We start from the raw sequence: 26,001 nt of genomic DNA, 5'->3' as shown, positions 1-26,001 counted from the left end.
AGCCATCTTTGTTTTGTTTGGAGCGAAGTTCTTTACGCTGCTTAAAGTAGAGTGAAAACGCAGAAACCGTTAAGTCCCTCCTTACGACCTTCCCCCCCTCTTTCTTTTTCTCGCCGTCTCTTTCTTTTATATACAATTTTATTCTAACTTAACTTTTGTTTTAATAATTTTATCTCTTGTTATTGAATTAGTCTCAAACGTTGTTAATTGACTTCATCATGTCTGTTAATTTAAATACTAGCTGTGCCCGCGACTTCGTGCGTGTTTTTATTTAACAAAAGAGTTATTATTGTTACTCTTCATTTCATCAGCTATCTGCCAATGAAAGACCCCGAAGAAGAATGATTGAATGAAAAAATGAAGAATTAGCTGGAACAAACAGACAGACAGACAAAAATTGAAAAAAAATAATTACAAACAGACACTCCAATTTTATTATATGTATGTAATATGTATAGATAATATTAATCAACATAAGCAAATTCGTTCCAACCGCTGTATCCCACACACACAACTCTTGTTTTTGCTTCTATATAAAAAAAGTTTTGTTATTTTTTCAGAGATTTTACAGTTTAAATATTTATTTCAATATTCAATACTTGTTTATTTTATGCTCCGCATCAATAATGCTTTTAACATTGTACATTGCTATAAAGCGAACACGTCCCAGTTCCCTGCCACCCTACCCTGCCGATTATTATTCTATGCTGTCCCCTGACACCCACCCCTGACTTTTATAACTTACTTAAGTTCGTATTTATATAAAGTACAATAAATCAATACAACAATACAATAAGAATACAAATTTTTATTGGTTTTTTTTTAGTCTGGTAACATTATAAAATCACTTATATAACTAATAATAAAAACTATTTTTACATTGTGTTTTAATTCACACGAGATTTTTGGTAACAATTTTTTTTTTATTTTGTCATTGAATTATTTACATGGAGTAAAAAAAAACAAATTACAGTAGTCTTTAAAAACTATAATACACTTTCTTCTGTAGTAAGTAGGTATTGTTTATTCTCTATGAAATATATTTAAAAAAAAAACTAAAACAGTTGTTAAATGTGCTTGCATTTCTTTTCGACTGTCCAGAACCTTTTTTTTTTTACAGAGCATGCTTAGAAACCACTCGTAAATATACACTCGGCAGATGCGTGCCCTTGACTTTGTATATAATGTGATAAACTATTACAAGTTGAGTGAAGTGGCATTCAGTATATCTCAGTTTATCTTTTGTTTAACGAGCGTTTATATTTTCACTTGAGCATTGTTTGTTTAAGAAACTATACCCCTAATCTATAACATGAATTAATTTTTATATTTTTCAGTATGCGATCACCCTCACAAAAATAACCTTGAATATAATATATTTTTTAATTAATGATAATTAATAAATTTATTCTACGTCCTAATAAATTATAAGCCAAATCGTATTAAAACACGTCATGTTTTTCGAACGAAATTCTAATAATGTTATGTTATATAAGTTTTCTAATAATGTTATATTAAGCCGTACATAATAGACAGAGACAGAATAAGAGAGATAATGAGAAGGAAAGGGAACGGTAGCCTGGAGGGAGCTGACGCTTTATCCTTACGTGACGATTCGATCTAATCAAACTGACTCCGATCATCGTTCAAACCGTACAAGAGACAGGAGTTCTAATATATAGGTTATATAGTAATAATTGAATTTAAAGATTGAGTAGGGGGTTTCCACAAGGTTATTCAAAGAGATCTTGCCTTACAGCTGACAGCTTATCAAACGATCAATAATATTCCTATTTTATCTTCCAGTGAAGCAAAGCTTGTGGCCATTACTAAAGCGTTCAGGAATGTACTTGATACATTCACTAAGTTAAGCGACCGGTATATTACAACGCTACAAGAAAATAAAAACAGGCAGGTACGTAAAAAATAAAATCTATCAAAAACAAGACAGATAAACGAGGACAATTGTAATTACACGTGTACGTAAGAAATCTCCCTTCAAGTAAACGAGATGTTTTCTCTTATTAAGGTAAATGACACATCGTTTAATCAAACCATGCATCACGCACGTCCAATCCGGATTAGAGAGACACCTGTTTCAATATATCCTTCGTCATATCCATTAGCAATGTTTAACTTAACCACCGAGAAACGATAAATAAATCAATATTAATAAAAAAAATACTCCTTCATTTTTTGTTATGCCAAACTGAACGTACGAAACCATTGCACACATAAACATAAATAAGATTTTAGCATTGAGGTCATACTAGTTGTCACCGGCGGCTTCGTCTGCGTTATAGGGGTCTGATAGTCAGCTGTTAGACATAAAAAAGTATATATCCTCCCTTATAGTTTAAGCCTGATTCACGCCATATTTCATTTCAATTCATCGTTATCATCATTCAACAATTCGGTTCATTGGTTTGACCGTGAAAGAGCAACAGACAGACACACAGAGTTACTTTCGCATTTATAATATTAATATGCTATTTTATTTATATATAAAATGTTCAGAGCTAATGTTAAATTATATCAAATCATTACTGCGCAAATAAATTCTCTTACGTCTTAATAAACGTAACATTAGTATCAAAGCTAGAAATATCGCTAAGTTGTGACAATGTAATTGATTAATTGGATAGTATTTTATAACAAATCAGTCACCGGTATCTTTGATAGCGGGTTTAAATCCGGGCCAATAAATTGCATGTGTTTATATAACGATATTTATATCTTGCTCAACTGTGAAGGAAAACATTCCGAGGAACACTTTTTGAAATTAATCATCTCTTTATTGATGACTTCAATGAAATAGTATTTTAGATCTGATTATTTCCTAGCAGGATTGACATTCTCTACGAAGGAGGTTATATACTTTAAAATATAAGTGACAAAAGCAGGCTATATCATGAGGGTTGCAACATATAAGATAAAGCATCCAATCCACAAAATAACACTGCAATATAGCTTCGTACTCGCAACAATCATGCCACAACTAAAACAAACGATTTAAAAATGCCATCTATATCAGTTATAAATATTCCAACGTACATCAGTACGTATTTTTTGATATAAACAAACCTTTGGATTTAATTATTCCATGCGATTTGACAAATAGCTCTAATTTCTTATTCACTACTTGACTTTATTTATAATACACTAATCCACTTAACTATTTATATCGAATTTGTAATTTTTTTCAAAGATTCGATTAAAACATCGCTTATATTAAAAACGCTATATTTCACAAACCCGTAGTAGATGATTAAAGATCTCGACCAATTATATGTCATAGCTGTTTATTTGACTTTACTCCTATTGTGTTTGTAATGGTTACAAATATAACGTAATTGCTAAAACTACACGACACAGCTTCACAGGAATACAAAAAGTATACAGATATAGCTTATAGATTAAAGAATAAACATAAATCATCCTCTTGAATCAGCCTATGTATTGATAAAAATCGCGTCAAAATCCGTAGCGTAATTTTAAAGATCTAAGCGTACAGACGGCGGGAAGCGACATTGTTTTATACTATGTAGAGATGTATTTTAATACGCTGTCACATAAAATATGTCACAACAATATTACAAGCAGGGACTCACGACATATCTCACTGGCAAGCAACAATTATATTTACATTGTTGTATGTCTCGATAAATTAACCAATGTAATTACAGTAGCTTGGTATATATAACAAAGTAAACGGATCGTTCAGCTTCACAGGTAATTAATACAGGCTTATATATCAGTAACATTATCATTCTACATCCATATGTATGTATTTGCATTATATGTATAAATATTAGTAAATGGTTTCGCTTTAAATTAATTTAATAATCTTTTTAAACTACTAACGTTCTAACCCACTTCCTAAGGTTGTCTGGCAGGTAATTCCTGGCGTTACCTTTTGTTTGATATAATACATTTTATGTTGTGTTGGGTTGTAAGTTTGTTCAATATGCGGTTCTTAACGATTCATTCTATTGTGATGAAAAGTGTATTACACTGTTTTCGTATGTTTGTGTGTCTCGCAAGATTTCTGGCCAAAAAAAAAACAAGATTTATCCTGTATATATTTGTCTTTCAATGTAAACATTTCATGTAAACTTATTCTACCCCAACGGGTAGGTAATCAATAAATAAATATAGGTGAATATTTACTAGTTAACTTCTTTTAACATAACGTTTTCCCTCACGTGTGAATCACGCGTCATTCATGGTCATTGTTTCACTGTTGTGAACCGCTGTCTGAACAGGGAACCTGTTAATGCACAAAAACAAAGCACAAAAGGTGAGCTTAACGCTAATGCATTCGCCGACAGCCAGCCAACCTTAAGTCCCACCTACACGATAGGTCATAAGGTGTGGAAAAAAAAAATGTGACGAAATATCATAATGAAAAATATATGTATAAAATACAATCATTATTTACTGATTGGGTTTTTCAGTTGTTAACTATCTTCTGTCCTTATCTGTGGTTTTGACCAAGTGAATGTATCATCATCATCAGCCCATATTCGTCCACTGCTGGACATAGGCCTCTCTAAATGCACGCCATTGTGGTCTTTCTTCGGCAACTCGCATCCAGCTCCTGCCGGCCGTCTTGTGCAAATCGCCTGTCCAGCGTGGCGATTATGGGCAATACCTCCAAATGGTTCGGATGCTTTATATAAATTAACGAGGACGATCTTTTTTTTATATTATGTAATAAGCTATACTGACAGCTATATTGATGTTTTTATTTTAACTTTACAACGAAGATATGACAAAATAATTTCATATCGCTTCGATAAGCATTATATATCCGTCAATGCTATGGATTCCAACCTTAATCCTCGCAGACTTTATCTACGCAGTGTTGTAACGATAGTGCCTATTTTAGAACGGAATTTGGATAATCTGTTTGCCAACCCTACATTTAGATTTATTTTGTCGGTGAAACATTTAAATTAAATATATGAATATACATTTTAATACGTAAATAGTTTATATTCAAACGAATTATATGCAATAACTCATTAATCAAAAAACTCATCAAGCATGTAGACAAAAAAAAAACAATTGTATCAATGCATTTAATATCAGACGTATTATTGCTTTCTATAAAAAGCAGTGTTTTTTATTTAGTAGTATAATACTAATCTTGTGTTTTATATATACAGAAATGGAAGAAACAGAAGAATTACATAATTTATCTAAATCTATAAATATAACAAATTAAAAGAGTCCGTCGCGTCAGTCTATACGTAAGTTCACACTAAATCTGTAAATAAAATATCGTGCCGTCTGGGAACGTCCATAGAGTACTCTGTGTAAATCGAAACACATTTTGACGAAATATTTCTCTTAAACAGCAGTGCGATAGAACTAACAGTCTATTTACGTCACTCTGCTGAAGTCCTTGAAGAGAGCATCCTTGAGCTTTCGTTTGTCTTATGGATTCTAGAATTCTCTACGAGTCGTTATTAAAAACCCACTAAGAAGAATAACGGATAGTGGGCTAACAGTTATCAGATGATTGTTTTTGAATTTAGAATTCAAGCTTTATAATTTAAATAATGTACACATTTAAATCTATACTAATATTATAAATTTAAAAGTAACTCAAACTGCTCCACCGATTTTGATAAAATTGGGCGTTCAGATAAGTTTCGAGTCCCGGGGAAGGACATAGGCTACTATTCTAATTCAACCCTCGAGGGTGTAAAATGTGGTTTGACGGTTTGTGTGCTATCGGTAAAGTTTTATAAATTCCGCGTGGGGAAAGCCGCAGGTTCAGCTAGTTATAACCAATTGATTGATGTGATCGTCGTTTGCGATTGGCTCATATTAAATAATTCTCAAAAGTTTCACATAGCGACTTTTGAATTCTCACATATATGTAACCACCATTTTGGAAAGTGTATGAAGGGGATTATCGTGTTAAATATTTAATTATTGTTATTACAATAACACCGAACGATAATTAGTTAATGTATAATGCGAGCGAACACCATTCATTCAGTTCGCCCTCAGCTATTAGTCTAATTAATCCGGTAATTGAATGAACAACGCTTTGACTTAACATACAATCGCTTGTTGAATTAAATTAAGACGGTATTTCGAAATCAAAGTTACTAATGTTGACTTTTGGTATATTATTACGGTGCATATAGTATGTGACGATCATTTATATGTACAATAAAAAAATAAATAGAAAACTTAAGCGGTCGGTCAAATTAATGATGTTACTATTTTTTTTTACATTAGCAGCCTGTAAATTTCCCACGACTGAGGCTAAGGCTTCCTCTCCTTTTGAGGAGAAGGTTTGGAGCATATTCCACCACGCTGATCCAATGCGGGTTGGTGGAATACACATGTGGCAGAATATCGTTGAAATTAGACACATGCAGGTTTCCTCACGATGTTTTCCTTCACCGCCGAGCACGAGATGAATTATAAACACAAATTAAGCACATGAAAATTCAGTGGTGCTTGCCTGGGTTTGAATCCGAAAACATCGGTTTAGATACACGCGTTCTAACCACTGAGCCATCTCGGCTCTCTCATCTCTGATGTTAAGTGCTCACCATCGCCCATAGACATTGGCGCCGTATGAAATATTAACCATTCTATAAAACACCAGTGAGCAAGCAACCTTGAGAACTAAGACGTTATGTCTCTTATGCCTTTAGTGACACTGACTCACTCCTCCTTCAAAACGGAACACAACTTTACTGAATATTGTTGTAAGGCTGTAGAATATCTGATGAGTGGGTGGCACCCACCCAGGCGGTCTTTTACAAAGCCTTACTGCCAAGTAAATCTCACTTGAAATTTATATTTAAAACTGTCATTCGGACTAATGTTGTATTAAATTTAGACGAGTTTACAAGCAAAATGTAATCGTATCGTCATCGAAACGTAACGATGTATTAAGAAATGTATATGCGTCTCTTTTTAATAACAGTGCTCGCATACTTGAAGAAAAGTACTGTCTCTCTTATGACATAAAATAATGATGTCCATTTGTGATGTCCAATGATATTTTATTAATAATATGTAAATATAATCCAAATATTTGTTTCGAGTTGTTTTGGAAGTACGTGTCGAGTCCAAAGGGAACATCAGGCGGCCATTAAAAAAAAATTACACCTACTTAATACTAATTCCCTTATGTACTTATTAATTCAATTTCAGCGTCGCGTGTCCAATTTTCAATTACGAATCTATTCAGAACATTCCCGCTGTTCCACGTTTAGTAATAGTCCCTATGCTATTAATGTTTTTTTTTTTTTTGTTTTTTTAAATCGGAAAATCCAGAAGCCGGTTTCGTCCACATTGGAATTCCCGGACTGGTGACGCATTTGTTTTCCTATGTCTGGGACGGTTTAAAAACGAATGCATGAGATTTTATTAAGAAGAAAATGTCAATATAATTACTAAAGTATGTAGAAACTACAGAAATAGTTGTCCGTCAGTATTTTTAATTGGCTTTGTACGGCCACGTCTATTGGTACCATTAAATCGCGACTAGTAGATTTTCAGCAATAAATTATACTTCTATGTCGAATATTTTTTACTGCTTATTGTATGAATCATGTTCTGAAAGAGATCACCTAACGAAGGTAGTTGTTAACGCCAATAATTTAAAAGCTTAAAATAGATTACTTTATAAAACAAAACATTATCTACACATCATCAATCGTCATATAAACACAACCACACATAATATAGACTATAGGCATAACACACGTATATACTTATTAAATTAATCAACAAACAAATAAAAATCTCCTAGGCATATTCATTTGTAAACATTTTATTTTAAAGATTTGTAGCAATGGCCTTAAATAATTAAGGAATTATTCATATACATTTCTATTATTTAGCCCTCCTTTTAAGCTTATCGCTTGTGTTAGGAGTGGGGACGACAACAGCCCACTCTTAACACAAGGGGTCAGGATCGATCCTGAGACTTTTGACATCGCTAGACGGCTCGTAAACTATTGCGCTATTGACGCTTAAAGATTATATACGATAATTTAATAATTATTTAATCTAAGATAGATTGTACATTATAACATTAAGTTGCCGAGTTTCTGCCAACAGAATTTACTTTATAAACCGGCGGTAGCTTTAATTTAACTCCTCTCGTAAAACATTCAAGTGTCTGTAAGATCCTTCTTGTAAAAATATATTTCTGTTAAGTGGTCATCTCGCAATTCAAAATGTAAGAAATATAAGGCACTTCTAACATTCAATTCGCCTCTGCCCTGGGATCTAATATCCCTTGTACCTGTAATTATTCTAGCTCACTCAACCCTTAACGTATACATTTGAAGGGTGCACACACTCACCCTTGCTTTTGACGATATTGTTATAATTCTTGGTCTCATAGCTTAACGCTTTTGGACAAGCAACAATAAACATAATAATAAATCTTTGAATAACAGAACGATGTAAACGTATAATTTGTACATATTTTCCTTGACGCCTTTTGTGTCCCTCGATTGCGACGTATATAATGAATTGATTGAGGAACAATGACGCATAACCGATTCTCCAATTAGATGTCAATATCTGACATTGACCGAATGGTTATTGTGGAATGGTTATCATGTCAGCGAGTCAGTCTTAACGTTCCACTACTTTTGCTAAAGGAGTCATTTAGCAACATGGAGCTTCTTCCATGTAGGTTTCCTAATCATGTTTTCCTACACCTGATACGAGATTTATTTTATTAACACTGCTTGTATGTTCGTCACGGTTTAAATACCGTGAAAGACTTGTTCGTATTATTTACTGGTAACATTACAAGTGCAAGGAATTTTGTCAAATACATTACAGTTTTTTTAATGACATTATAAAAAAACCCTAAAACTTTGTATGACTAAAACAAATACGATTTTTAAAACTATATGCAAAATCAAAACGGAATGTCGTTTCTACGCTCATTTATTTCTTTTAAAAATGGCTCTGCGCCCTACGGACTACGACAGCGGCATAGACGTGAATGAAAAATAAATCTTTTTTTAACTCGTCCAACGATGAATACGTCGCAAATTCGACCTTTTATATTCGAAGTTTAAAAAAATATAAATATATTTTCTTTTAGACGTTGTCTACCAAAGATAAATGAATACGGGAACCATTTATTTTTAGAAAACGAAGCAACACTTCTTAAATAATGTCGATCATATTTTATTTTTTACAGTTTATTTAACTTCATCTGTTATTTTATTTTTATATAAATTTTAGGGAAAAATAAACACAGTTCATTTATTCCCAATTCAAGTAATTGGACGCTATAATAGTATAAGTAGTAGTTCCTTTTATAAAAAAAGTCAATCGTACAGGCAAATGTTTAAGTATTATTAAGTTAATATATTTTTTTTATAAAGTGTAAAATAACAAATTTAATATAATTATATTTAAATAACAAACCTAAAACAACGAAAACAGTAACTAGATAGATTCTTGCCGGTTTGAATCGACATTCTCAATCCATGGTAGGTTTACATTTAATTCAATACTGTAACATGAAGATTAAGTTCACGAGCCTAGTCTTGATTAATTAAGAATATTTTGATTATGTCAATTGTAAAAACTATAAAACAGTTTTGTTTTCAATTCGGAACGTACATCGAGAACCCATTATCATTTCATACAAAATATACAGACATTGTTCCCAAAATATAACTGTCAATCAAAGAGGCAATAACTTCGTTGAATTTATTGAATTTTGTACTTTAACGCGTTGCACTAAAGACTACATTGTTATATAAATATCTCTTCGTTATTGGGTATTGCGAAACGTCACAACGGAACTAAGTGGTGTTGATTTATCGTGCAATTAGCGACCTTTTAAAATATATGCTATTCCAAAATATACTCTATTCGTTGAAGTTAGATTTGAATTTTGAATTGTATTATTTAGACTGAAATACTATCTGTCAGAGTGAATAACAAAGCTTCGATACGGGCGATTGTAAAAGTTAGTACTACCGGAGGCCAGCTTTTATTAAGATCGATAGAAAAAATACGGTACAAAATTTATTACCTTTATTTATTGTATTTATATTAAACGACAAATACAATACTCTCTCGATAATAGAGAAATATAATCTAATAGAAAAATAATAATGAATTGGGCTTCGACGATATCTGATAGCAAATTTGTTAGAATATATGAATTATTATGAACCGAGATGGTCCAGTGGTTAGAACGCGTGCATCTTAACCGATGATTTCGGGTTCAAGCAGGCAGGCAGCACTGAATTTTCATGTGCTTAATTTTTGTTTATAATTCATCTCGAGTCGATTCATTTTGGCGGTGAAGGAAAACATCGTGAGAAAACCTGTATGTGTCTAATTTCAACGAAATTCTGCCACATGTGTATTCCACCAACCCGCATTCGAGCAGCATGGTGGAATATGCTTCAAACCTTCTCCTCAAACGGAGATGATTAAGGCCTCCTCTCCCAGCAGTGAGAAATTTACAGACTGCTAATGTAAAATGTAAAAGATAAAATATGAATTAGGTAGGCAGATTGGTATGTGGTCATTGTCACCTAATAATTGGTAAAACACACACACGCACACAAACATTCACAAGAAATAGTAACACACACACACATCGCCAATGCACGGCCACCTATTGAAACTAACATGTTATATCTCTCGTGCTTTAACCGAAACGCAACAATACTAATCATTGCGGTTACCATATTGCACAAAGCCCTACCAAAAAATTCTTAACTATTTTTTTAAATTCTTTATCATTCGGGATATTATATCATGTCCAAGAAATCAATTCCGGTTCATGAAAGAGAATCTGACTTATATTTTCGTTAAAAGTATTACTACAGATAGTAGGTACATAAATATACAATTTCACTACGATAATCTACACCGCCACGCTGCAGAGCACGTGACCTGGTGACTCAGTGATAACCGAACTGGCGGCGTACAGCGATTGTGCGCATTTTAAACTGTTATCACACGTAATGGTACATTAAATTGAATTCCATACTTTTATTAATAAAAAGGTAAGCAACTTAGCAAATTACGACTTTAACTTTTTTACTTATAAAAAGAAAAGGCTCATACTTTTTAATAAATTTTCAATAGGTCGCGAGAGTGGTGACCTCCTGATGGTGAGTGGTCACCATCACAATACCTTAAATCGCCGATGCGTCACCAAGGTTGGGAACTAAGATTATGTCCCTTGTGTTACACTGGCTCACTTACCCTTCAAATCGGAACACGACAATACTGAGTACTGTTGTTTGACGGTCGGGTGGATCGTGTTACCAAAACAAAATAAATCCCAGTCAGAATAGTAAGAAATAAACTTTTTCAGGGAAAAAATAATTTGCTCGTCCGCCAATATCATAAAGAATAAAAGGAGGAATAAGCCCGATTTATAAAAACATACATATGTAGATACATAAAGTACTTATGTAAATATTTAAGTCATATATTATTATTATTAAGGTAGCGGGAAGCCGCTGGTTGCGGGCTGCACAAGACCGGTAGTTGTGGCGATCTTTGGGATAGGCCTATGTCCAGCAGTGGACATCCTTCGACTGAGAAAGAGAGAGATTATGAAACAAAAGGCACACGGAGCGCGTGGGACATTACAGTAGAGCAACTAAAGCGAATACACAGAAGTGTCGTTTCGCACTACCGGAAATTTCTATTTGCTTTCATTGATTCACTGTAATATTTAGTTTGTTCCATTTACTTTTTTTTTTAAACTGCGGTTTTAGTCTCCATACATTAAATATTTTCGGCATAACTTTCAAGCCAGTCTATATTTAATAAGCACAGAGTTATCTCTTTCTAACATTATTGATTAGTCATTCGAGAGAATGAGACAGCACACCTCAACTAATCACTCCTCGACAACATTTATAGATAAAGCCGATTATTTAATTTATTTTGTAATCATTATATCTTATAGTCATCATAATTTCTTTACTAATAAGGATTCATTCACACTGAAGTAGACTATATTATTTATTAAACAAATTTTGTTATAGTTCGTTTTCAGGTAATGATAAAATATTTTAATTAACACTTAAAATTAAATGCAATTAAGTCTACGTTAATTACCCTCATTACAGTATAAATTAAACAATAAATTGTTTGATTAATATACGAACGAGAAAACGAAACATTATGTTTAGTATTAAAGTTAACTTTAAACTATTTCAGCTGTATACATAATCGGCACCGACAACCCTTTTTTAAGGGTGGATCGAGATTACGGCCTCGCATCCCTACCATAGTGTAGATCGAATCAAATAAAATATTCTTTATTCGAGTAGGCTCTTACGAGCACTTTTGAATTATCACGTTACAGTTATAAATGTCAAACTATGAAAAGTTCCGAACGTAGCCACTCAGTACTGACTTTTAACCATAAATTAATTTACAAAAGTAGGTACCTTTAAATTTATTTTATCATAGCATATCTTTTGGCAATAATCTCTCAGTATACTGACGCCTGTAATGTCCCATTGCTGGGCTAAAACCCCTCCATTTAGGAGAAGGTTTTGAGTTAATTCCACCACGCTGCTCCAATGCATGTTCGATACCCATATGATAAAATTTCATTGAAATTAGATACATGTGGAATGAATGTCTACATACGATGTTTTCCTTCAAGGTTTAGCACTAATTTCTATACTGAAAGAAGTATCTACCGGATTTATCCCGCCGAATCAACATTCCAAAACAATAGAAGAACTACCACGAAGAATTCTCATGAATATGGTACATTTGTATAGTAACGATTCTGAAGTGCTTCTGTGAGCATACTTGAATACAGACGGATACACTTTTAAGACAGACAGCCGGCACGTTCAGAAACCTAATTAGAGAAGCGATACCTACTCCACTCCGCCACGCTACAACTACAACACTTCATATGAACTGAAATAAAAAAAAAAAAATATAAAGTCAACATACTGTAGTACGTATTCATTAATTTCACAAGTCCTCTGTTTATTTAAGAACTATGTCCGTTTAGTAATAGAACGATTTACGAAATTCCGTGGTGTGCTATGTAAACAAATTCATGATAACAACAAGGTCGCGATAAGTCATTCATGCTTCAATACATCTTATTACTTAAGAAATAAAGTCGATAATTGTTTAAATGTATTGAAAACTTGCTTACAACTACGTCGACTGTTGAAATATTTATATTTATGAGCGAATAAAAAATGATGTAGATAGTTCGAGAAAGGGTCCGGTAATGAGTTTAAAGTTGGTTTTATACTTAATATATATACATAGCATTTATACTACGTCGTCGCTACTTGAACATAAATTAATTTTATACCGTGACTTGCGTATAAATATGCTCTTTCGGTTAAGTTGTTATAACTTTGGATATACTCAAAAGATTTTATCAAATAAAGACAAAATGGTACCTAGAATCAAATATACTATATGTTAAGGAGAAGTGGGAGGTATAGGTAAGTTTGTATGATATTTCTCGTTGGGATCCACAAAGATTTAAGAAATCAAATAGTATCGTTGATACACCATGATACTATAATATACAGGCTGATAAGGTTTGTTCATTTGTTTTGCCTTTTACCCATAAAAATTACGCTACGATTGATAGAATTTTCATATAATTTCAGTTTATGTTGATCGATAAGTTTTTATAATGTATAAATAAATATAGTAGAATTTTATACATAAACAAAAATATATTATACAATCGTCACCTTGATGCAATTGAATAAACGGAGTGCTATCGAATCATTCAGAGCGTGTTAGCGGCGAAGTTTATAGACGTATAGACGAAACGATTTGTTTTATTAAGAGCTATTACACGAACAGCTTCTATGCAATATCAATTGTTCTGATTTTTCCGAACACAGCTACAAAAAATCGATGGATAGTTTTTTATATACACAGGCAAATGGGCCACCTGATGGTTAATGGTCAACACCGCCCATAGACATTAGCGCTGTAAGAAATATTAACCATTTCATACATCGCCAATGCGCCATCAACCTCGTGAGCTAAGTAATCCCTTGTGCGTGTAATTACACTGACTCACTCACCCTTGAAATTGGAACACAACTATACTAAGTATTGCTGCTTGGCGGTAGAATATATGATGAGCGGGTGGTACCTACCCAGACAGGCTTGCACATGACCCTACCACCAAGTAAGTGAAAGTTGAACAGTCTTTTTAGAGGATAATATTAAATTGAAAGCAAGCGCCGCCGGTTGCGAATGAATACCTAACTTATCTACCGTAATAAGCCAATTCCATCGATATTTTAGATGTAAAAAACTTTATTTCAATGTTAATTGACGGATGACAATTTTTCCGAACACCTATTTTATTTTATGTATCATGTTTTCGATACGAAACATTTACAGAGCGAGCTATGCTTTTTTATATATATAATAAAATTCCGCAGACATTTTTAACTTTGCCGTTTCGTAAATTCAAATCATTTGTAAAAAATACATTGGTAAAGAAGGCATATTATTCGATACAAGATTATATAAACGATAAAAAAGCGTGGAATTAATACTTGTTGACTTTCAGGCAGGATATATAACATACATATATAATTGTATTTAACTGACATTACTATATTTTTAGATGTTGAAAAAGTACTGAGTTTCTTGCTGGTTCTTCTCGGTAGAATCTAAATTCCGAACCGGTGGTGACTTTACTTAAAATAGTTTGTTAAATGACGATTCAAAAGTGCATTTAAAAGCCTACTTGAATAAAGTATATTTTGATTTTTTATTTTTTTTTATTTTATACGTAATTTCATGTAAATTCTCGATACGATGGTGAATGATCACATTTCCAGCATCGTTTTCGAATCGATATTCACCATAGCTTACAATAACAACGTGCTTTCGAGCGTGGAAGTTTAATTGTTATGTCCCTCGCGTCTAATATATATGATATGAATTATGTATGTGTGATGACTCAGTGCAATTCATTCACATTAACACAACGACAAAACTTTGTCTCCTGGCGGAATATCTATCGTTGGCACAGCCTTATACAAGTAAATCTCTTATTTTATAAATATTATTAAGGAAATAGTAACTGAAAAATAAAGTAATTTTACGCCCAGAGGATTGGAATTGTGAATCACCAAGGCAGTTATCGTGCTGTAGACATTTTTATTTTTTATTTGTACATAATTAAGGCCTTAATGTAAATATTGAAGGTGTATTATATACATCCTTTATACAAGTCAAAGTCAAAATCTCTTTTCATAGTTTTCATTATTTCTTTTGTTTCATTATTGTTTATGAAGGATTTAACACACTTTTTGACTGTCAAGAAATCCTAAAAATAAAAAATAAATTAAAAGAAAAAATAACCTTCATAATCAAATGACCTTATTTGAACCTAAAAATTTAAAGTGAACATTTAAAACAAAACGCACTTTGAACGTATTACTATACTTATATAAATAATCCGAGCTTATGTCTCACTTCAGTATTATTAACACTTTATATTTTAAATCAAAAGTAACATTTCATCAATTTTCAAAGTGATATCGCTTTAAAACCAATATATCGTAACTGTATAATTAATAATTTAATTGACAAGTTATCTAGATCGATATCTAAACTTGCTCCACAAAGCAAGGCTTGACCGAATAAGGCAAGTCTTCATTATTGTCGGTCACCGATCTACATACCCATTTGGGTCAACCGGCACACTTCAGTTCTCAGTATAAAATAGCGCACACTTTATATTTTGATGATAAACATGATTATAAGTACTAAAACTTTTGGCTTGATTTTCCTTTTTCTTTTTAAATAAATAAAAAACTTGAAACAAGAAATTTTCTTAAAGTACCTCTTTGTTGAGGTCTCAGTATATAATGTAACTGATCCTTTCTGATATAAAGTTAAATGATAGATGGTAACAAACGTTACTGAGATGATTCTCTAAAAGTTCCTTTTGGTTTTGAGCCACGGAACATTAATTATTTAGAATCGTTACAAACAAATACTTTTAGAACTATGCAACTAATTACGATAAAGTTTCTTTTAAAAGGAATGTACAGGAATAATCAACGAGCAACAAGTGAATGATATTTCTGTATGTATGACTAATAAAATTCCTGAACAAAAGTTTTATCTCGGAGTTATTCAAAGCATTACCATTTACAAACTCTGAAATATTATTTATGAGAACAGACCCATAAAAACCGTTTTGAATGTTACGGTAAATTAAATGCAAAGCGACTACCATAATCATATTCAATAATAATTACAATTAAAGCCATTTATTAATTTAAATGATAATGTAATCTATAGTCTGGAGACCTCTCACTCAGCAACGAGTTTAATTTAAAAGAAAGTGCATTAATAATAAACCGTTAAAAAAAATACAAATATCCTTTAAATTAAAGTTAAATCGCGTTCGTAATTTCAACCTATCTTAATTTTTTTTTAAATTATGTCTCATGTACGTAAACACGATTACGTGGTCATTTACTGAGTGATATTTCGATAAGATTTCAACTGATAGCAAATATATGTGGGTGATAAATATAAAAATTAAGGGGTGTGGTGATTATTGTTGTTGAGGTATTTTTTTCCATTTCAATATATACTAATATTATAAATGTGAACTATCTCTGTCCGTTACGCTTTCACGATCAAATCACTGAACAGAAATTGATGAAGTATGAAGAACCCCAAGAAAGGCAAATAGGCTTCTTATTTATACCGAACACCTGAGGAACAACGCCTAAATTCGAGCAAAGCCGCGGGCAAGAGCTAGCTAGCTATTTAATTCATTCATATTTAGATCAATACTTGACATAGCGTAATGGAACTGCGCGTTTAAACGTGTCAGAGCTAGTGATGCCTATGTCTACTCAAATATTAAAGAGATTTTTACTTTATTCCATCACGCAGTTTCTAGTGCAGACTAATGGATAGATATATCTATTCTACATATAAAATATATAATACAGTATTCAGGTGACACAGTCGTGTCTGCCTCGATGGATATCGCGATCTTAAATTTAAATTACATATTCTAACATCTAACGTCTCTCTAACAACTTTATCCGATTATATTGTATAAATATTTAAAAGCCAAAACATTCCACATCTAAATAAAGGATCAAACGACACCTGCGCGACCAAACGACGCGGAACATCCGCGATGCGAAAACATCGCTACGGTTACAGCACACCAACAAATTTGCTTTTTCACCTCGAGTATCACAAGTGTTACCCCCTTGTTTCTGAGCACTCAGTCGAAAAAAATAAAATATGTATGTATATTTTCATAGAATAAACAATTACTAAATTACGCCCATTTAGAACTAAAATAAAATCTGAAGTGTTTTTCCAAATATGTACGTCATAAACACACAGGTTAAAAGCCTTCTTAAGAAAGTAATGATTAATGAATAAAAAAAAAAAAACTTTTATAAATCGCACCACAAAACAGCTGAGTCCAAAAAAGTGAAATTTGGAACATTGGTTTGGTAACAGCCGCTAAGAAAGGAAGTTTCAAATTGGAGGGGAAAAAATGTGAGCTAACTTTGGCTTTGATTATTAAAATTAGATACCTTACTTAAATCCAGCAACTAGTCATTTATTACAACAAAAAAAAACTTTAATATACTAGATAGGTCCTGTTAGAAAAAACTCGATCGATCGCGTGAAAATGGTTTAAAATTCAATTATAAGATCTGTATCCACACACACGAACAGGTGAAGTAAAATGAAACCTTGTAAAACATACACATCTGTATAATAACCCTACGCTGACTGGCTTTAGGGGAACTCTCTCTATATAATTCAACTCCCCACATTTTCTACCGAACCCTTTCGCTTTAACGCCATTACATAAATTAACATTGTCTGTCCCATAGTGTAGTTTTAAATTGCTAGATTTTTTAAAATAATGATTGGATTCAATTACGCTGTAAGTAATTTTTTTTTTGTTTTTTATATAAGAATAATAAATATTTATACAGAGAGCCGAGATGGCTCAGTGGTTAGAACGCGTGCATTTTATTCATCGGGATTGAGGGTTCAAACCCAGGCTAGCACCACTGAATTTTCATGTGCTTAGTTCATGTTTATAATTCATCTCGTGCTCGGCGGTAAAGGAAAACATCGTGAGAAAACCGGCATGTGTCAATTTTCAACGAATTTCTGCCACATGTGTACCAAATGTGGTGGAATATATTCCAAACCTTCTACTCAAAGGGAGAGGCCTTAGCCCAGTAGTGTGAAATTTACACAAAATCGAACCCTGTTAATCTCTCCTCTTTTTATTTAGTATGCGGGGACTGGCAAATGGGCCACCTAACAGTAAGAGGTCACCACTGTCCATAAGCATTGGCGCTGTAAGAAATATCAATCATTCCTCGTAGTACCAATGCGTTACCAACATTGGAAACAAAGTTGTTATGTCCTTTGTGGGCTACACTGGCTCATTCAGCCTTCAAAATAGAACACGCCAATACTATTGCTGTTTGTTGGTTGTATATTTGATGAGTCTCTGGTATCTACCCAGATGCGTTCGAATAAAGCCCTACCACCAATCTCAAAATACGTTTCCAAAATATAGACATAGCATGTCGAAACAAAATCAGTAATAACGCAAGAATGTGTGACGCACAAATTGATATGTCACTCGTGTTGTTGACGGACGACGGTGGTACAAACGCTGTTAACAGTAACCGCCAGCGCCAACAGATAGAATCAAAAATAACAATATTATATATGTACACCAGTCACGAGCCGAGACTTACGATTGTATGAAAAACGTTATTCTAAAAATTAACAAAAAATACCAAAACGTAAAGAATATTATATTTCTTTCAAATTATACAAGTTAAACACATTAACAATATTACGACATCGATCTAACCATTGCTCTGTAAATCCAATCATTCCATATAGGCTTTTAAAAAGTAAGTCAAAACAAAATATTCAATAACGTTATTAAATAAAATTACAATCATTTTTGAACCTTATTACCATCTAATAAGTATCAAAATTAATTGCCAATTAATTAAGCTGTGCGTGAAAAAGCGAAGCCTTAATAAAACTCAATGTAATATAAGCTTTAATTACGACACGTAGAACGTATTTTATGTTAAACAGTAATTTATTATAATAGATTTATTCGACTAAATCAACTTCAATAAGGTTTGAGACGTTCGAATAATTTCTAGACAAAAAAAAAAATTAAAATCTGGCGTCTGAAGGATGTCTTGTTTTTAAAAGTAGTAATATAATATTTAAAAAAGATTTCTATGTTATTTTGTGTTTGAATTCGTCCGAGTACATGTATAAATATATTATATATGTTTATCTATAGTAAGCTTTTTACAAGACCACCCAAAATAGAAGTATTATGTTTTCAGGTTTCATGTATGTATGTACGTGTGTATGTATGTGTGTGAGTTTCTTAATGAAATTAATAATATATAACTTTACTTAAACACTTGAACTTGGTATTGAACATTTTAAGCCTTTTTAACATTTGAAGCGAACAATAACCCAAATTTCTGGCATTAAAACTGATACAGAAAATTAGTCGTGTAGACATTGAAAATAGTTTCTGATTGTCAGTCTACTCTCGTGTAACGATGAAGTCTTTGCACTGTATATCTCTTATATATAGATATATATATATATATATATCATTAATTAAAACCTTTTTTGTCTTTATAATTTACCAGCAACTCGAGGATGACTTTTTTGGGATAGTACCTCGAGGATTCGATTCGTTGCATAGTAGGTATAAATAAAAGTATTGTTTGAGATTAACTAAACTATACGCCAGTTCAAATAATCGTGAAATGATCTCAGCTGAATTTTTTGTTTCTTAATTTATTTCTTTATAAAGATTCTTAAACTTTTATCTTAGGTTTCAGTTTATTTTAGTTTGTAGACGATTTCGCTTAAAAAAGCATTATAAGGAAAATAAACGAACAAAGTTTTTGTGCTTCTTGTGGCTTCGCCCGTGTAGTATTAATTCTGCTCTGTCGCATGTAGATAGTATTATCGGATTATCGAAAATGTACACCATCCTCGGTATACGTCAACGTATTTAAACCGTGTAATTAAAATGGTATTTGACTTTCGAATTTGATGCCTTTATACTGATTTAAAAAAATATAATATTATTTATTATTTATATAACATAAAAATGTAAAGCAACAACGTGTATAGTCCTACTGCTGGGCTAAGACTTCCTTCTCTTTTGAATAAGAAGATTTGAAACATACTCCACCACGCTGCTCTAATGAGGGTTGAATGATTTATACAATAATGTAGTAAAATAAAATAATCATGACCATTGAATTTTACGGACATTGACGTGTTTTTTAATTGAAATAACTTAATAGTTTATGAAAAGTATCCTTAAAAAAATTTTGAAAATTATTACAATATGTAACAATACATTTATATTCAATGAAATTAATTTAATTTTATTAATTTATATAATTAAAATATAAATATTAGGTAATATTTAATCAACGCATCGTAACTCAGCGATTTTATTATCTATAATATATATTAAATACAAAAAGATTATTTGTCTTATCTGTAATTGAAATTAATTTTTAATCTAAGTAAGGATAAGTCTAGTCTGCGGCATTAACTCATGTTTCACTCTTAACCACACACAGATTCAGTATCGTCGTGCACACACATTAACTGCCTGGAATCTCGTGAACAGTCAGCGTCAAAAACACATATTATATCAATTTATGTCCGAGTAAAGTTATTGTTTTAACAATTATATGCTATTTATTACAAAACTACGGTCCAATTTTGAGATTAACAGGTAGAAATTGTTTGTTTGTATGTAGAGGATAATCTACGGAACTAACGATGAATTCTAAAATATTTTTTCACTGGTAGAAAGCTACATTATTCCTGAGTACTATAGATGTATAAATTGCACCCATGTAAAGCCGTGGCGGGTAGTTAGTCTTAGATATACATATTATGGTGTTTAGACATGAAAGGACGTAAGATCGTACTGGATCTTGCTTGACATAGAATTATAAGAATAAAAGAATAGAGTACACTATAATATATCCAGTGCCATCTGCTTGTCTCGACAAGACAGACGTGAAATAGTCGTTAAAACCATTAACATTTCTTTGTAATATATTTCGTTATATAGTTACCAAAGAAGAACATATCGGTTGACGTTTAAAAAAAACCAAACTGTTTTGTTTTTCCTATTTATTTCTCTTTCCCTCGAGTTATCTGTAGGGACTTTTGTGAGTAGGGACGAAAAAGGCAAAGGGTCAGGTCAGTTCAACTTTATCTTCCCTAGTCATCCCGTTTACCGTTGAGCGTTACATAAAACGGATTGAAATAAAGTATAATGTATCTTAAAAGGACTGTATAAAATATATAATAAATTATACGAAAATAATCCTTTAAACATTCAACATAGGACATAATATTGAACATAGGACATTTGACGCGTAAATTAACGCTTCCTTTAACTAAAATAGTATTATAAAAAGGTCAAAATAATTTGTTTGTGTGTACGGGATATACACTGGAACTAAAACTCAGATTTTAAAACATTTTTAACTGGTAGAAAGCTACTCTATTCCTGAGTGCATAAGGTATAAACTATATTTATATCGAAACATTTTCTTTATTAATTAATTGGACACTTGCGAAGCCTTGTCGGGTCGCTAGTATCGATAAATCTGGTACGCCTAAGAAAATCATACAATCCTCCAACCGTAGTGTATTTTATTGTTTCGTTTCTAACCTATATACCTCTTTTATCCGGTTTAACCTCTGGTTTAACCTAACATCTATTATGCAATTATATTTTATATTCTGTATGTCTGTTGCATTTTCAACCAACCCACTAAACGGAATTCGATGAAATTTGATATCTAACATGCTTGATCTCAATGGAAGGACATAGATTACTTTTTATTGCTTAAAAACTGACAACCGGCTTCCAAAACGCGAGCGAAGCCGTGAGCGACAACTAATAGTATATATATTGCATGTCCAGAGACACAGTTACTGTTACACGCAATCGGATGAGCGTACTATATGAGTTACCGTTAAACGAGATTTATCTTATTAAAGGAATTTTTTAACTTTGCCATTTCATAAATTCAAATCATTTGTAAACAAATACATTGGTAAAAAAGGTATATAATACAAAATTATACAGATGATAAAAAAACGTGGATCTAATACTTGATGACTTCCAGGCATGTTATATTACATACATATATAATTGTATTTAACTAACATGATTGTATTTTTAAATGTTGAAAAAGAGTAACTACTGAGTTTCTTGCCGGTTCTTCTCAGTAGAAACTACATTCCGTACCGTTGGCACTTAATATAGTTTGTTAAATGACGATTCAAAAGCGCTTGTAAAAGCCTATTTGGATCACGTAAATTTTCAAGAATCAAGAGTAGGATAAAATAATAATTTTCATTAAATTCGTATTTATATAATAAATAAATGCGAAAGTAACTATGTCTGTCTGTAACGTTTTCACGGCTAGGCTGACTAGTGTTTTAAAACATTTTCGTCACGAACAGAATTCAAGGTGGGCAAAGCCGCAGTTTCAGCTAGTTAACAATACAGTAGACTATTGTATCTTTCATAAATACACTGAAAATTAAGAAGTTTTTTTTTAAATCTATAGGCAAAGATGAAACAGTTCATTACCATTTTCTTTTGTTTGTCAACCGAATTTTTTTCTTTGTTAGGTAGACCAGCTCTATTGTTCGTGACAATAAAAAAAACATTTGGTAATAACAGTAGAAATAAAACAATCGAAAACTTAATTCAAGTTCATATACGTTTTCAACAAATTTTAGACAATGATAACATTTACGATCTCTCGGCATACACGAATTATTATTGAACAGATATTTGAATCTGACAGTAACAAATCCTACCTATTTTTGTTTTCTATACAAACTTTGTAAGAGACGGCTGTTTCTTGTTTAAAATAAGTTTCGCAATCAATATCAATCTTGCTCGTACACGTAGGGGATGATTGCACAACCCACGTAATGTAACCTACGTGTTAATTTAAACTAAAGTAATATGCGTATATGTCCCACTTGTGGGCAAAGATACGTAAATAATAATAATCACTAGAGCATAATCAATTCGTAATATACAGCCAACCTAAATACAGTATATAAAAATCAATATATGTTACAGAAATAAAACCTTTTTAGATCAGAATTATTTATTATTGGAATTCTCATAGCGATCACTTAGAAATCAATTTTTGTTCGAAAAATATAAGGTATCAGTTTTCGCTCTGAGTTTCTTTCGCCGATTTTTCTCGGGTCAGGGGATTTTTTATTCCGAACTGATGTTAATGTTTAACTTGACAATCAATAGGTAAGTGTAATGCTTTTATATTGAATAAAGTTATTTGATTTGATTTGGTTTGTCCGTCTGTAATTGGGAGTGAGGGGGGGCAGGTATTAGGTACCCTAGGTTCTTTTTACCCCTGACAACGTGTATGGAAATTTACACGACGATCGGTTGAATATGTAAGACGTGAATGCGTGACAAACAAACACCCCCTTGAATTTATAATATAAAATTTTGTTTAAGTAAACAATCAATAAATCGTTATTTTATAATTCCACGAACAAACTACATATGTAAATATAAACAGTATTTTGAAGCGAATTTCTGTCACAAATTGGTATTCGTTGAATCGTACGATTATTACCGATTCGGAATATGCGATATATTAAACAAAAAGTCTGGAATTCCGTATATTGAATATCAAAGCGAAATTCAACGAAATGATATTAAAATTTTAATAACGAAATATAGTTCGTAATAAGTCACATTCTATACAAAACTATATTGTGGATTTTGTTTCGTAATATTGATGAAAAGGAGGTTTTATTGATATTGATAATTTTAGTTAAAATTAACATTCAAATGTTTGCTTTAAGCGGTACGTTTTATTTAAAAAAAAAAGAGGACAGACTCGACCAAAAATTTGAATATTGAATACTGTCAGTAAACCTGGGTGTTTCGTCAAATTAAATTTAGCTTACTGCCTAATGGAAGAGTAAGTATTTTCCCTTCAGCGGCACATACCACCTTTTACTGTTCGTGCAACATAGAATCTTCGATATTTAAATCAACAATTTACCCAAGTACTATTTTAATCTTTATTAAGCTATTATTCTTAAATGGCAACAAATATAAATCAAAATAAGTTTTATCTTATTGAGACCTACATAGATATATACTTTGAATGTATTCACTGGTTATAATAAGTAGGCAATAACTAGTAATACTATTATACAGCTATTTCAATGTCTAAATGATATTACATTGAAGAAAACCATTAAGTCCAGTAAAAACCACCTAAAACCAGTTATATGATAGATATAAAAAAAAACTACATCAAAAGATCCTAATGATATATTTGATTGGATACACTGAGAAAAAAAATGAAAGTGAAACAGGTATGTATAGATTCGATATTGCGGTATGTTTCCATTAGAATTAAAACTAGTAACAATGACTCATGTTCTTGGTGTAGTTCAGGGATCTTATATATGGATATAGATCTTAGGTTATGGAAATAAAAATCTAAATTTTTTCATCCATAACCTGTAACCATAACCGAAACCGATAAAAAATGCTTATTATAATTTTGTTTTTGCATAGTGTTATACTTGAAGAGAGCAGCTAATTGATTTATTTTTTATTTTTCTTGCGATTATACCTATTACTAAAGAGTAGCCTACAAATAAAGTCAAATACATTTATTGTATTTTTTTCTTTTACAATTTCGAAATAATCCAATATTTAAAACTGAAGCAATCCGATAATCCGAAATATTTTTTTAACCATATCTGAAACTGGTATACTTTTATTCGCATATTCCTCCCAAGATCCAAAATAACATATCCATAACGTCCACGATGATCATATTCTTTCAATAATTTTTTTTTTTTTATTGTTGTTCTACAAGGTTATGTGAGAATCGTACTTCGTACAGACTAACAATATTACATCAAAACATACTTTATTCAAGAAGACATTATTATTTTACAGATTTATATTAAAGTCAAGCTATCATCGGTTCAGAAAGCATTCTATCAAGAAGAGCCAGCAAAAAACCTCAACAATTAAATATCATACAATTAAATGAAATACAAATCAATTTAAATATCATTACATTTATCCTTTATTGCACCCAAACTTAAAACTAAAAATTAGATTATTGCTACACAAAGTTGCATGAGGTGCAACCGGCGGTGCAAATATCCCACCTAAAAATCAACAAATACTTACTGCAGAGTTTTTATCATCTATATGACCTTGCAATGAGTAATATACTTGATTTGTTAATGAAATAGCATAGTCAATCAATGATATATAAAAATTTAGACACTAAATATATTCATCCTCATTTAGACTATGAGACACTAGTTAATGTGAACTAAGAATCAACTAGAAAATTGTTCAGATAATATTTCCTTAAAAGGAACCATATATTGTAATATGGAAATTTTAAGTCATTAGAATGACTTATCGTAATCACAAAATTGTTCAAAAGATCATGAAATACACCTCTATATGTATTTTAAACTTTATACTCTAGATGTAGATACTAAAACCATCAATAGAAAACCAACGATAAGTATAAAAGCCATGAATCATGATAAACCCTTCAAGATAATCATCCGGCAGACACAAGGAACATAATAAGTACTTCATAACATCAATTTCATTCATAAATTTAATTAGTACCATAAAATAATTAATTTGTTATTGAAAGGGATTATATCCAAGTAATAAGCAATTGTATTGTTAATGTATGTAATATATTCCCAGAGTTTCACATTAAGTAATGAGTAAATTGTTACGAGTCAAATAAACCCGTTTAAATGTATATGTGAAAAACTATAACGTTATGTATATTTAAGGGATATTTCATAGCATTGAATTTCTCT

The 26,001-nt window shown here is 31.7% G+C and overlaps 1 protein-coding gene across 4 annotated transcripts in view; it reads right to left on the bottom strand.

Annotated features, from left to right (window-relative positions):
* Positions 1-26,001, bottom strand: part of LOC125074398 — a 114,324-nt gene that overhangs the window by 86,943 nt on the left and 1,380 nt on the right. The gene's annotated exons all lie outside the window — the stretch shown is intronic.

This window comes from Vanessa atalanta, chromosome 27 (assembly GCF_905147765.1).
Source record: "Vanessa atalanta chromosome 27, ilVanAtal1.2, whole genome shotgun sequence".
Classification (NCBI taxonomy): Eukaryota; Metazoa; Arthropoda; class Insecta; order Lepidoptera; family Nymphalidae; genus Vanessa; species Vanessa atalanta.
The sequence above is the reverse complement of the archived record's forward strand: the minus strand, read 5'-3'. Positions and strand labels throughout refer to the sequence as shown.